We start from the raw sequence: 14,326 nt of genomic DNA, 5'->3' as shown, positions 1-14,326 counted from the left end.
GAGATTCCATTTCAACCAATAATAACCAGATGGCAGAGGTGTGCACCTGCCATCCCAGCTTAAATAGTATCAAGGTCCAGGCCAGCCTGAGGATAAGTATGTGAGACCCATTCAACAAACAAACAAACAAAAAACAAACAAGCACAAACAGCTAGAGGCATGGCTTAAGTTATAGAGCACCTGCCTTCACAAGTGCAAGGTCCTGAGTACACACCCTAGTACTGCCTTCCTCCATCAAAATTCATCCATCCAACAATTATCCTAAGTCGGCTTGTGGGTAGGTGTTAGAGATGGGTCCTAGAAGAAGGAAAGCATTTGCGCAGTCATGAAGGAATATTTGTTTATGCTTTTATTAATAAAAATATGCCTTTCTGATTAGTTTGAGGGAGATCTGTGCAGTCATGCTCCCTCGACAAAGGGAGCTGGAGCTCTCTCTATTTGATTCACAGATATGTCCCTAATATCTAGTACCTATTAGTACCTATTTGTTGGTGCTTAACACAGAGAACTTCTATATTTAGATTAGCTTTTGCAGTCTTATCATTTTCAGTGGATTGAATGACTGTTCCATTCTCTTTGTTTAATGGAAATCTGTGTGTAGATCTAGGAGTGAGGGCATTTTGTTAAATGTAGGAGTTCTGTTGTCATTTTCTTTCTAAAGATTTTTCTTGAAGATGTTATTCTGCCTTTTCTATGAGCAGATGTGCTTAGGATGAAAAGTTTAAAGGAAGGCACACTCACATTTGTCCTACCATCAAGGAATGCCTTTTCCTCTCCATTTAGTAAGTGTCCATCAGACTTCTCTGAGTACAATGAGGCATTTACCCCAGGCCTTGACAGCAGCCTGTACTTTTTGCATTTTAGGCTTTTTTTTTTGCCACCCCTGGGAAATTGCCTGGTGGTCTGGCATCATGAAATTTGTGTCACTAAAAGCTGTTTTTCTGCTCTCTCTTTTAGCAGAAGCATAAATGTAGTGGTAAGAGCTTTGGACTTGGATCTGAATTGTAGCTCTGTAGCTAATAGCAGTTTGACCTTAGGGAAGTTACCCATTTTTTTTTTTTCTTATATGGGTTGAATTTTCTTATATGCAAGGTAAGTTTGATAATCCTGTTCTTTTAGGGTTGCCAAGAGAATTGAATAAAATACTAATTCTAAAACAGTGCTTAGTCAGTTTTCTTCTCTTGTCAAATCAATTCAAATCCTTGTTTTTCACTCTTTTCAGCCTCTTGACAACAAAAGGACAGTTTATTATTTTCCATAGCTTGGGAAGACTATAGAGGCTTTGAAATTCTTGGTAATGACTCCCCCCCCCCCCACCTCCCTTTTCTCTTTTGGTGAAGCAACATAGATGTTTGTTCAAATATTTCCAGCTCCATGGAAAACTTCTTTTTTAAGTTGATTAAAAAAATTATATAGTTAAAAGTCTTCCAGAATTTGAACTTAACAGTGAGGGTCTTCTAACACAGTTCCTGTGACCGTACTTGGGGTCGGGCAAGTAGAGTTGTGGGGTTGGGAGGATAGAGAGAGAGAAAAAAAAATGTGCGGTGAGAGAGATATTTTAACTTGCTTTTGTAACTTTATCTTTGCAATGCAATGTGCCAAAAGTTATTTCTCCCTAGGGAGTGCCTCTTTCAACAGTTTGTGAAGGCAGCATAAATTCTCACTTGTGCTCAAGGAAGATGGTAATACAATTTAGTACAACCAAATTTTTTTTTTTAACTTGTTAGAAACCAAATGTGATTGCAATGGCAAAGTTGTCAGCACACTCAGTTTAACAAGTGTGCTAAGGATTAGTAAAGGAAATGTCGTTTACTCTGCAGCTTTTATGACAAAGAATTTAAAAGGTTTTGCTCTAAGCCCCACCATGTGTTTCTTCCTTTTCTCCAAAACATACCTCAAAGTTGAAAAGAGAGATGAATCTCTTTGGGAGAAACTATTAACTCTGAGGGAGTTTATCTTTGTTTGAGAGGAAGCAAAGCATTTACATTTGAATTGACTTTGAGTGTAGCTTGTGCCCTAATCTCATTCCTCCTAGAAGTTGGGAAGGAGTTTAAGTACTTCCTACTTTGTGTTCTGTTCCTTGTAGTGCCATCTTAATTTTCTTGGGATCATAAATTTTGTAGGTCACATTAAGCAAGCTTCTGGAGCACTGAACTTTGGCTGTCTAGAAATGATTTCTGCATATCTTGTAGTAGGGTCATTGGCGAGCATTGTCTCATTTTTTTGTGCAGCACTGATCACGACATTAAAAATGCTATAAAAAGACAAAAGACCTCTTATATTATCTTTATAATAACAATAAAAAATGAAGACAAAGAATTGCAGAAAGTTTGAGAAAGTGATAGACTACAGTCATCTGTCATTTCCATTTCTAAGTTTTGACTATTACTAGTGGAAAACTTGCAATAGTTATACAGTTTAAATGACAGAAAGACCTCAATTTTTATCACAAAACTTTTTTTTATTAGTTTTTTGTTTTTTTTTTTGTTTTGCCAGTCCCGGGGCTTGGATTCTGGGCCTGGGCACTGTACCAAGCTTCTTTTGCTGAAGGTTAGCACTCTACCCACTTGAGCCACAGCCCCACTTTTGGCTTTTTCTATGTATGTAGTACTGAGGAATCAAACCCAGCACTTTGCCACTAAACCACAGCCCCAGCCCCTTTTATTAGTTTTTGATGGCAGCGACAGAGTTTTAGAATCAGTTCCTTATAATTAGATATGTAAATTCAATTCCTTTTGAAACAAGACAAAGCTGTTGTTAAGTTTGTGGAATTGTCTTGGGGGTGGGATGGGGGCATGAACCCAGGACCTCAAGCTTGTTAGGCAAGTGCTTAGTCAGCCACTTTAGATGCCCTCAGTTCAAGTTTTTGGCCTTTGAGGACAAATTTTATTGCCTTTGCCAGGAGGAAGGTAGAGGAACAGAGAAGACTGAAAAGGGCTGTGTCAAAGAGAAACTATATTATGGATGAAAATGTCTTTTTTTTTTTAAAGGCCCAAATGCATAAGCAACCTCAAAGTGAGTCATTTTCTTAGAGAAAAACAGAAGACACTTGGACGTATTAGTAGTTTGCGCTATAATTTAAGTACTATAACTTTAAGAAAGTCACATTTTAGAGAATTTTAGGTTGCTTTTAATGCCTATTTTTCTTTTTAATCACTAAGTTTTACTATTCTGGTTTACTTGAGGAACATTTCTACTGATGGAGGATTTAGGTCATGTTGTTAGGCTAAACAACATAGAAACCACCTTCCTAAAGACTTGTCAATGGGAGAAATTCTTTGTATTTGCTCTCTTGTTTTCCTTGACAGCTGGACTTTATTCTTGTATTGACTGTGAAATCTTCACCTCATAAGGATAAAATGTTCCTGGTAAAAATTTGTCTCTGTGGCTGGGGTTTCAGAGCATTCAGACTAGCCACAGACACAGGGTGTGAATTATATTTGATGGATGTCAGGTGAAGGAAACTTGTTGGGGCTATGGTTTTATTCATCCCAATGGCTATTTCTATTTTTTTGAGACAAGGTCTTGCTATGTTGCTCAGGCTGGCCTCAAACTCTCAGTCTTCTTGCCTCAGCCTCTGAGTGCTGAGGTTGCAGGCATAGACTACGTCAGGTGTCCCAAGAATCTTTAGATTAAAAATAATTTAAAAAATTACTATTTTTTTTAATAGCTTGGGAAGCTAGCCTCTGTTCATTTCATAAAGGTTGGGACAAAAATTTTGCTTTTGCTCAAAGAGCCTAGTAGTATGGTACTAGCTTGAGAATGATTTCCCTGGCATCTGCACTGGACATATTTGGAAAAGAAAGCCTACTTGCATTGTGCTATTAAAAGTGTTTGTAAGTGTGCTTAGAAAATGGCAGCATTTATTGGTCTTGGTTGTCAATGTCTGCTGCTCCTGACTGTGTTTAACCAGAAAGGGAAACTCAGAGTAGAAAATGTCTCACTCCCAAGACTTTACAAGAAAACCCCTCTTTGTTGATTTATATATATATATTTTAAAGGAGCTTGACATCTTCATCAAGTTCACAGTGGGCTTGCTTTGTTTGCTTTCTCTTGAATGCTTGATAAGATTTTTCTTCTATTGTTTTGTGCAGCAAGAACAGATCTTTCCATGGCTGGGGTGGGTTTTTTGTAAATTCACAATATGGTCATTGTCTGGTGGTGAATAATTGTGGCTGCTTTTTGTACAACCAGAACTAAGGCTTTGGCTGTGAACAGATTCCTTCTTAGCGTGAAAAGGGACTAATCCATGTAAATACAGCCCCCAAATAAAGCTTTACAGAAAAAGGGGAAGGCCGCTAAGCAGGAGGGCACAGGTCAGCAATTTAACCTTTAACCTAACAAATAAGAAGCATGAAAGTTCCAGAATTGGTTTACAAAAGAAAGCTCCTGTGATCTGTCAGTTTTTCTTTTCAGGAGGGAACTGGGTGAGAGATCTGACTGACAGCTAGTGCCTTTTAACTGCAGAGTGAAATTAACTGCCAAATTGAAACTTGAATATTTGAAGGAGAATTTTTCTTAAATAAATTGAGGTGACAGAATAGCTGTATAAGCATCGGTCAGGGTCTTACTTTACCCTGGAAGTGTGTGTGGGTTGAGCAGGATAGAGTTTAAGATCCGGCTACAGTTAGGACCCCTTACAAATTTAATAAAAAAATCTGTGGTCTGACTCTTATCAGCCAAATTAGACATGAACTTTGTAGTTTAAGGCCAACTGAAACTCTTTTGCCTTTTCTAGTATTACCACTGATATCCTTTGTAGACATTTCATGGCTCCATAAATTAATTGCAGCCTTTACTGAGCTTTTAAAAATGTAATTAATGTTTTCCCCAAAAGACCCATCTTGAGATTTCATAACATGTACAACACTTACAACTTGATGCCTTATTGGAAACTCACAGTGTGATACAGAGCACTGTGAAGCTAGGATGAAGGCTGCTTTCAAGTACAGCTGTTTTGTTCCTCTTGTTTTTAGGAGATACAGTTGAGTAAACTAAGGCAGCGGCAAGTGAAGTACAAGTGTTTATTGGGTAATACATTGGGGAAATGGAGGTTGAACAAAATGAGGGATTGCCTATCTTCTAAATGGGCTAGAAGAGCTAATAAAATAAGGTTTGTGCTAAGTGGTGAGTTTTATGTTGTTATATTCATTTACAAACTTTGCAAACAGTTTGTATTTATTTAATCACAACAGGTAATCTTGTTAATGAGTGTTAGTTTTTGCTTGAAGCTTAATGCATTTGAAGTCAGCCCTTCTATCTCACTATGAAGAATTCTGTAACTGATAAAAACTTTAATTACTGAGAGTTATTCAAATTAAAAAGAAACAATGAACTAATGACTTTAAAGTTGGCTCCCTATAGATTAATAAGAATAATTATTATACAGTGTAACTCTACTGTGGAAAAAAAGGAACAGGGATGATACTAAGTTTTCCTGTTGTCCTTAGTGCATTAGTGTTGGTTGTTTAACACTTGTTCTTTCTAAAGGTGTATTGGATCACCTCAGCTTCTCCAAAGTTTAAAGGAACCAAAACAACACAAAGCTGCAGATTATGAGGAGCTCACATAGTTCCTCTCATTTCCTTTTGCTTTTCTGGTTACTATAATTTAATGCTGTTATTTGAGCAACTTTTAAAAGCACAACTGAGACGATAGCATTCCCCTCCATTTACCTTTCTGTGGTCTTACTTCATGCTAAAGCCAAGTTCGATATGAAGCCTTCCATGATCCATCTTCGATATATCTAGTTTCATCTTAACCATTTCTGTTCCTCCTAAATAGGCATTTCCAACATGTCTCAACTCAATTTCATGAATGTTTTCTATTTGTATATTATATTGGAAAGACAGAAGAAGGGTTAATATATTTATGTACAATAATATACATTACAATATATTATACAATAATGTATTAACATATTTATATAACATATATGTATATATATTTTTCTTTATGCCAGTCCTGAGGCTTGAACTCAGGGCCTGGGTGCTGTCCCAGAGCTTTTTTGCTCAAGGCTAGACCTCTACCAGTTGAACTACAGCTCCATTTCCAGCTTTTTGGCACTTAATTGGAGATAAGAATTTCACAGACTTTCCTGCCTGGGCTTGTTTTGAACTTCAGTCCTTAGTTCTCTGCCCCTCCAGAGTAGCTAGGATTAAAGGCATGAGCTACCTGTGCACAGTTTGGGCTAATATTTTTAACCTGGTCAATGTGATGAAGCTTTGAGAATTGCTGACATTGTATAGGCTTTTTTTTATTAAGCATTCTGTGTGTGTGTGTGTGTGTGTGTGTGTGTGTGTGTGTGTGTGTGTGTGTGTGTGTGTGTGTGTGTGTGTGTGTGTGTGTGTGTGTGTGTGTGTGTGTGTGTGTGTGTGTGTGTGTGTGTGTGTGTGTGTGTGTGTGTGTGTGTGTGTGTGTGTGTGCCTCAGTCCTTTAGTAATTTTTTAGGTAGAATTTTTGCTCAGGACAGGCCTCAGACTTGGATCCATGTACTTGTGGCTGGGATTACAGGCATATATAACAGCTTTATTGTTGAGATGGGGGTCTTATTAACTTTCTACCCTGGCTGGTCTCAAACTGCAATCCTCCTAACCTTTGCCTTCTGAGTAGCTGGTATTCTAGCCATTGAGCTTGGCTTCCTTGTTCTTTTATTTAATCTTAACAGTAATATGGGCAGTGTTTACTCAGAGGTATTTAGTAGATATTTGAGTGTATGGATGAGTAAATGAGTGAAAATGTGTAGTCAGAAAACTAGAATTTTGGGTGTCACTACTGTGTGTTGCTCCTGCGTACTGTTATGTCAACTCCTCTGAACTATGCTGAAAGTAGCATCCTGGTCAGTTGTCTGCTCGGACATTTGGGACTGAGAGGAATATTACAATACTGAGAAGTCCCTCCACGTCTGCTACTGTTTGTGTGGCTAGATGGTCCTGGTGCTAGATTGTCAGAGAAATTACCCATGAGGTCCTGGGACTGATCTTGTGCGACTGATGCTGCCAAACATGACTACAAATTTTGTAACAGAAGATGAGATTATGTACCTTCAGAGACCTGAAGGCATTGAAGAAATGTGTGAAGTATGGACTACTGCTCTTCTACCAGTCCCAACCAAAGAATGAAGGCTCTTGTGACCTTCATTGTGGATGGAGCCATAGTGAAGTTTGGTCAGTGTTTGGGGAAAATGGAAAAAAAAATTATATATACACACACACATACATACATACATACATACATACATACATACATACATACATACATACATACTCAGAAACAAGAGCTTCCTAAGAAGATGATGTTGACCAGGAGGTCTAAAGACACGGGCAAGTTCAGCCCTGTTACCATGTCTACTATTGATAAAGAGGAAGAAGAGATTGAGGCTAGGGAAGTTGCTGACTCCAATGTAAAAAATGCAAAAGTAATTGAATAGTTGGAGTACAAAGGTATGAGCAAAAGGTGACTGCAAGAGCTAAGAAAGCAGAAAATGAAGGGGGTACTGATTGACAATGAATTTAAGTGACCAGGATCTTTCTCTGAGCCCAGGCTGGAGGCAGGCACTTAAATCATGAAGAAAAGTAGCTTTTTGATTACACAGATTGGTTTCTATTTATGCTCAAGGAGAAGGATTTACTTTGCTTCTCATTTACTACTATATTTAGTGGGGTCTTCAAGTCCATTTAACCTGCTTTGTAGGAGATGGATTAGTCTTTGTGTAAATTTTGTTTTTTTTTTTTCTATTTGATGTAAATTTCTTCAGTTGTGTAGAAACTTTATTAATACATCAATGATTTTTTTTAAACTAGAATTTCACTCCAAATTCTTCTTATTAGGTACATAGTTTTAGATAAATAATTTAACTTATCTAGATCTAATGGTGAACTTATTTGCTAATCTGTAAAATTAGGTTTGTAATTTGCCTTACTTGTCATACAAGATGGAATGAGGACTGAATGAAAGAATATATATTAGATAAAAATGTTTTCCAAGCTGTAAACCTGATGCAAAATTGCTGTTGTCATCTTAATTCATTCCATGTCCTGTAAGTTAAGAGAAAGCATTAATAAGTTGCAGAAATTATGTTTTAATTATGGAAAGGACATTAGAATGATCTTGTTCACATAATGTTAATGTATTCATCTATTTTGATAGAATACAAAAATACTGTACCCTTGTCTTCTTTCATAAAGAAAATATTAGGTCCTTACTTTTAGTAAATGTTAGCACAAGATCATTAAAGTATCTGGATGTTCAAATGCAGGGTTTAGAAGCTCTACTTGGATATATATTCTTCAGTGGCTCTCAGAAACCTTGCATTCTAGCTCTGTGTATTATGGATGATTTTTGTGATGTATTATTACCTTTGTGTACATTTTATTTGCTATTATTATCCTTAACATTCTTTACCCTCCTTTTGTTTTCCCTTTGTTCTTACTCCTTTGGTTTATATGTACTTAAAAAAATCCTTTTATGTATATGTATTTTTGCAAGTCACCTGAAATTGTTTATGGGATGTGATGAATGTAAACTCTTAGTGTGATCTTAGTCACTTCTTGGTTTCTACTGTCACCTACAGACTGATAATTGTTGTCTTTGCCGTTGGCCCAGACTCCAAAGTGTTGGCTGCAAGGTCTGGATCCTCAGCTCTGTCAGTAGCTGTTTTTACATGTACTACAGGCACGTATACACATGCACACATGCATACATGCACACACATATATATCCTTTCTGCATTGCTAGCTGCCTAGCAAAACAAATAATCCTAAACACTTTGTTCTAGTCTACTGTCTTGTTAGCAGTTAGTAGTACCCTTTCACCTGCTGCCAGAAACCTGCCTCTTCCTGATATACAATCAAAATATATTTTTCTCAAGTTTTAGAAAATATTTAAATATATTTAAATCAAGCATGTAGTTCCAGCAAAGTAATTACACTGCAAAAAGCTTTTCCCACCTTTTCCAGTTGAGAATAAGTTGATTCTTCTACAAAATGACAATATGATCATTAGAAGGAGGGAATTAACATTGATACAGTCTTGTTCTCAGGGTTTTGCCAGTTGTCCTAGCAATGTTCTTTAAGCACAATTCAGTTCAGAATCTCTAGTTACAAAGAAATTTCATGTTTCTTTATTAATCTCCTTCAGTTTGTACCAGTCTTCAGTCTTTCCGTGATTTTCATGACCTTGATTGACATTTGCAGATTGCAGGCCTCAATTTTGGTTTGTCTGATGTTTTATTTTTGGTAGACTTAAATATCTTTGGAATATCTTAGAAGTAATGCAGTGTGTTTTTTTTTCTATATACAGTTTCATTCTGTAATGTTATGATCACTAGATTTCTTGATTAAGGTATTGTTTGCCAGGCTTCTCTATGAAAAGTTACCTCTTTGTCATTAATGTGTTTATTTTTTTGTGGGGAGCACTTTGAAATTACTTGAATATATCATTCTTTTTTTTTTCAGGTTTTATGTATTTATTGTCGTTATTGTAAAGGTGATGAACAGGAAGGTTACAGTTACATAAGTAAGGTAATGAGGACAATTCTTTTTTTTTTTTTTTTTGCCGGTCATGGGGCCTGAACTCTGGGTCTGGGCGCTGTCCCTCAGCTCTTCAGCTCAAGGCTAGCGCTCTACCACTGGAGCCACAGCTCCACTTCCAACTTTTTCTGTTTATGTGGTGCTGAGGAATCGACCTCAGGGCCTCATGTTTGCAAGGCATGCACTCTACCGCTGAGCTACCTTCCCAGCCCCAAGGAGGACAATTCTTTTAAAAAACTTACTCCCTCCCTCATTTTCTCCTGCTTAGCCCTTCCTACTCCCCTCCCCCCAATATGGTTCATTTCCAAGAGTGTCAAGTATGAATGTTGCATTAGATCATCTTTTGTCCTGCTGTTTCTGTGGTTCCTTTTCCCTTCTGTGGATCTGATAAATTTATATGCAAGACAAAGGGTATGAAAACTAAAACAGAAAAAAATAATAACAGCATACAGTACATAGTAAAAACCTTTTGTCTCCAATTCTTGGGGTTCATGATGATAAACTTCATTATATATCATCCTATGCACTTAGCAACTGGGTTATTGCGATCCCTTGTTAAGAATATCATAGCCATTTAAATATATCATTCTTCATTAATCTTTGTTTATTTGACTTTGGATTCATTGTTTCCTGGATAGTGCTTGGGCACTGTCCTTGAGCTCTTCAGCTTAAGGCTAGTGGTCTACCACTTGAGCCACAGCGCCACTTCCTTATTTTTTCCTTTTTATCCCAAGGCTATTGTTGAACTGTTCAGTATATTATTTAAGTAAATTGTATTCTGTTTGTTCTAGTTTTAGTCTAGGAGCCAGTTTAAAGGGGCTTGTGTGTTCTTTTCATGTGTTCTCATCTTGAGAACTTCTTTGTTTTTTGACACAAGATGTTATTTGTGTATTGTTTCTTTAGACCCTTTCACTGCCATTTCTCTATGGAGTCTTATTTTTTTTTGTTTTTTTTTTAATATTGGCAGAGACAAGTTTAAAGACCAAAATCTGGATGATAGGTGTGCTCATTGCTATTGCAGTATTGCTGCTCCTAGTTCTTCTTGAAGAGAACTAAAGAGCATGTCATGTGCATTTGGACATACAAACATATCTATATTTTTCTTTCTTTGTGTGGTATTGGGGTTTGAACTCAGGGCTTTGTGCTTGTTAGGCAGGTGCTCTACCACTTTAGCTATGGTCCAACCCTTTTTGCTTTAGTTATTTTTTTGAATGAGATCTCTCTTTTTGCTTGATTTTCTTGGACCTGATCCTCCTGTTTATGCCTCCTGAATTTTTATTTTTTTGTATTTAAATTTATTTTTGTTTTTTTATTTTGTTTTTTATTATGTTTAAGTAGTTGTACGAAGGAATGGCCATTTAGCAAAGCAGTTTATGAATACAATGCATCTTGATCAACATCAAGTCAACTCTTTTTTTTTAATCAACAATTGAGAATGTGTTCGTTGAACTCTTGGCTTGGGATGGCCTGGAACGCTTGATGCTATCTGATTCCTGAATAGCTAGGATTACAAATGGGATTCCTTAGTGACTTTTTAAATAGGTTGGTATATGTATGTAAATATACATAATGCATATATAATACACATGTATATATGCAGATATGTATGTGAATGTATGCATTTTTCCATGAAAATATCTTTGAAGTAGCTCATTTAGGTTCACGGTAATAGCTATGTAAAAGGGATATTTTTTAGTCTGAAAAGTATTCCACCTTAATGGGAATAATAGTCCTTTTTGATTTTTTATGTTTTGGATGCCAGTACTAGGGCTTGAACCTCAAGCTCACTGCTCTTGTTCACAGCGAACCATCTCTCATTTGAGCCTTGCCTATATTTCTGTTTGCTGGTTAATTTGAGATAAATCTCTCAGATTAGTCTGGGATTTGAAAATCTGGATTCTCAGATCTCAGCCTCCTCAATAGCCATTGTGAGCCATTGGTGCCCAGCTTTAGTAGTTCCTCCCCCACCCAGTTGTAGGGCTTGAACTAGAGACCTGGGACCTATTCCTGAGCTCTTTGGCTCAAGGCTAGTGCTCTACTACTTTGAGCCATAGTGCCACTTCCCAGTTTCTGATGGTTAATTGGAGATAAGAGTCTCATGGACTTTCTTACTTGGGCTGGCTTTGAACCACAATCCTCAGATCTCAGCCTCCTGAGTAGCCAGGATTACAGGCATGAGCCACCAGTGTTAGCCCAGCCTTAGTAGCCTTTTGAGAAGTTGACATATTATAGAATGATATCCTTTGCATGAACCTAAATCATTTCAACTTTTTGTTTGTTTTTGTGCTAGTACTGGGGCTTGAATGCAGGGCCTCGGGTTTGTGCTTGTCTTTTTTGCTCAAGGCTAGTGCTCTGACACCTCTACTTTCACTGATTAAGTGGAGATAAAGGTCTCACCAGCTTTCCTGCTTGGGTTAACTTTGAACTACAGTCCTCAGATTTCAGCCTTCTGAGTAGCTAGGATTACAGGCCTAACTCACTAGTGCCCAGCTTCTGGATATAAAATGTCTTCCAAAAAGCTTAAAGTGTTGACATCTTGGTCCCCAACTATGGAGCTTGTCATTATCATTGAGAGCTGATTGGATCATGGTGATTGGATCTGACTTCTTCAGTGGATTAGTCCACTAATAGATTCATAATGGTGGTATTGGGAAGTGGTAGAAGCATTTGGAGAAAAGGCCTAGTTGGAGAAGATAGTGCACTGAGGATATACCTTCTCCATGGCCCTTTCCTCTCTGCTTCTTGGCCTCCATAATGTAAACAGCTTTCCTCTTCTGTAAAGCTTGTGTTGCCATGTATTCTCCCTCACTATAGGTCCATACCGATGGAACTAGTCAATTCTATCCTGAAGCCTCCAAAACCATGAGCCAAAATAAGTTTTAAATTGTCAGGAATTTTGTTATAATGATGAAAGAAATCACCTAACACATTGAATCTTTATTATGCTAAAAGAAAATTCTCTTGGAAACCTTCACAAGAAGATGTGTTTTCTAAAAACCTGTGTATTAGCAGTAGCTAAGTAACTAATAGTTCAAAATTTCAGTGTCTTTCATTTAAGGTATTTAATAAATACTGTTTTTAAGGAAACATTGTTTTTCTTCTTCCTTTACTCACCAGGATAGAGCCAATTCTGTCCTGTTCTGTCTTGTGTGTGTGTGTGTGTGTGTGTGTGTGTGTGTGTGTGTGTGCTGTGTGTATGAGCTGGGTGTGTGTGTATGAGCTGTGTGTGTGTGTGTGCGCGCACACACACATGTATGAGCTGGGTACTGTCCCTGAGCTTTTTTTCCCTTTTGTTCAAGGCTAGTGCGCTGTCACTTGACCCATAGCTCCATTCTTTTGAGTTCCCTGGGCTTTCCTGCTCGGGGTTGAATTCAAACTGTCATTCTCAGATCTGAGTCTCCTGAGTAGCTAGAATTATAAGTGTGAATCCCTGCCATCTGGCTATGTCTTTGTAATTTATTATTTTTTGGGGGGGAGGAGGGGTTGGTTGTGGGGTTTTGAACTCTGGGCTTGGGCGCTGTCCTTGCACTCTTCAGCTCAAGGCAGTGCTCTACTGCTTAAGCCACAGTGGCACTTGTAGTTTTTTAGTGGTTTATTGGAGATGAATCTCATGTAGGTCTGGGAAGGTGGCTCAGTGGTAGAGTGCTTGCCTTGCATGCATGAGGCCCTGGGTTTGATTCCTCAGCACCACATAAGCAGAAAAAGCTGAAGTGGCACTATGGCTCCATGACTGACCAAAAAAAAAAAAAAGAGTCTCACTTGCCTTTCCTGCCCAGGCTGGCTTTGAACCACGATCCTCAGATCTCAGCCTTCTGAGTAGCTAGGATTACAGGGTGAGCCACCGGCGCCTGGCTGTCTTTGTAATTTTTTACAAGCCATTTTCACTCACATTAATCATTGCTTTTGAGCTGCATTTTGCTGCTCTAATTCAGATTTGTAGGCCAGTGCTTTGGGAAAGTTTTCAAGGATTAGTCTTGAGTTTCATTCCATATACTTCTATGGTCTTTTAAGTTGAACATTTAAAAATCTTTAATTGCTCAGCATTCCTAAATGTGTGAAGATTACCTTACAGGTGGACAGGGAAAGTGATGTTATATCCATCTGCTGCATTTAGATGAGTCAGTGACAGTCTGTGCTTTCTTCATATAGTTAGTCATAAATTCAAACAAATATTTGAAGGACTGTATATCTTAGCCAATTTTCTGTTGCTGAAGCAAAATACTTGAAGCTGAATATTAGCAAGAAAGTAGATGGACATTGGTCAGTTTTAGAGGCTGAAAGTCCCCAAATCAGGCTTAGCAGGAAGGTTTCTTGGCTGGTGGTATCACAATGATGGGGATTACATGTGAAATTGTAATGAGATCATCATAATGACTCAAGAAGGCGGGAGATTTAGGAACCAGTTCACTTTTGAGAGAACTAACTTTACTTTGAGAGACCAGCACTAATCAGCTCTGAGGGCAATACCTTATGATCTGATTACCTTGTACTAGGTCCTTTCTCTTGCTAGTTAATTGCAGATAGACTTTCAAGGACTTTCTGCCAGGGCTGGTTTCCACCTTTATCTTTAGACTTGAGCCTCCTAAGTAGCTAAGATTGCAGGCATGAACTGCCAGTGCTCAGCTTAGACAATCAGTCTTGTTCTTTAGTTAGCAATGATACATGTTCAGTAATGGTATTTTCTTAGATCTTGCATAGGATCCAGCTATTTGAGATTATGTTTCTCACCATTCTTTTCTTTCTTTATTTTGGAACTTTGATTAGACATATTAAACTTTCTCCTTTTACAATTTTAA

The 14,326-nt window shown here is 37.7% G+C and overlaps 1 protein-coding gene and 1 pseudogene across 6 annotated transcripts in view; both read left to right on the top strand.

Annotated features, from left to right (window-relative positions):
- Positions 1-14,326, top strand: part of Dennd1a (DENN domain containing 1A) — a 482,983-nt gene that overhangs the window by 51,839 nt on the left and 416,818 nt on the right. The gene's annotated exons all lie outside the window — the stretch shown is intronic.
- On the top strand, positions 6,819-7,569 carry LOC138816581 (STING ER exit protein pseudogene; annotated as a pseudogene).

This window comes from Dipodomys merriami, unplaced genomic scaffold (assembly GCF_024711535.1).
Source record: "Dipodomys merriami isolate MVZ:Mamm:240054 unplaced genomic scaffold, mDipMer1.0.p SCAF_11, whole genome shotgun sequence".
Classification (NCBI taxonomy): domain Eukaryota; kingdom Metazoa; phylum Chordata; class Mammalia; order Rodentia; family Heteromyidae; genus Dipodomys; species Dipodomys merriami.
This window is presented reverse-complemented; position numbering and strand designations above follow the sequence as displayed.